Source organism: Megalops cyprinoides, chromosome 21, assembly GCF_013368585.1.
Source record: "Megalops cyprinoides isolate fMegCyp1 chromosome 21, fMegCyp1.pri, whole genome shotgun sequence".
Lineage (NCBI taxonomy): Eukaryota > Metazoa > Chordata > Actinopteri > Elopiformes > Megalopidae > Megalops > Megalops cyprinoides.
The window spans coordinates 11,808,148-11,809,070 of NC_050603.1; positions in this window are offsets into that span (position 1 = coordinate 11,808,148).

Below are 923 nucleotides of genomic sequence, written 5' to 3' on the forward strand. Positions count from 1 at the left end.
GCTGGCAGCACCATGCTAGAAACCTGTACACATCGTCCATTACCATCTGCAGTCTGATTTTGTCATCCCATCTCATTTCCCAGTGCGTCTGTTGCAAAAGGAAATTTTTTTGAAATCATTGAATGCTGACTAGAACAATTGTAATGCAATAATAATATTTAATTATATAACATGAATTGTAATACAACATTTCGCATTGTGTTCCCTCCCCTCTGTCCTTACTCTCTCAATCCCTCCATTTATTTCACTTACTTTAATGTATTCAACCCCAAAGCCTCACAGACCAATACTGTCACAATATATGTTTTACTGTTGTGATTGCTGTCACAACAGTAATACATGTCAAGTTAGGCTGCTCTTAAAATCAGTTCACCTGCAGTACATTTATCAACATCCAGGACCAATCGCTGATGTGTTCTGGTCAATCCGAGTTTTGAACTTGAAGAGTCCCAAGGTTCAATAGAGTTGGTTCTCAACATCCCTCGTGCAGGACGTGAACAAAGAATTTTGCTTTGCCTCTGCTTTCGGCACTTCGGTTCTTCCTTTCCTTTTTCTTGTCCTCTGTTCAATCCCTCTCTTCCACTTCTCACGCCATTTGCCAGCTTGATTGAAGGGGACGTGCAGAAGAAGAACGAAGAAGCAGGTGGAGAAGGAGGCTGAAAGAGGGGGAAGTGACAGAAGAAGGGAGCAAGAGTCATTAGCAAAGAGAGGAGGAATAGGGAACTGGGAGAAAAAGAACAGATAGACAAACAGATGGATATATATTGGGAAGTTGTGAGACAGTGGTGAACGCTAGAAGAACAAGGGGGGAACAATTGGGAGAGAACCTGACACTGACAGAAAAAAGGGGTGGGGCAAAGAGATGGGAGTGGCTAGTTCCCACCCGTCAGATATAAATACCCGCATTCTGTGCCCATCTGAGT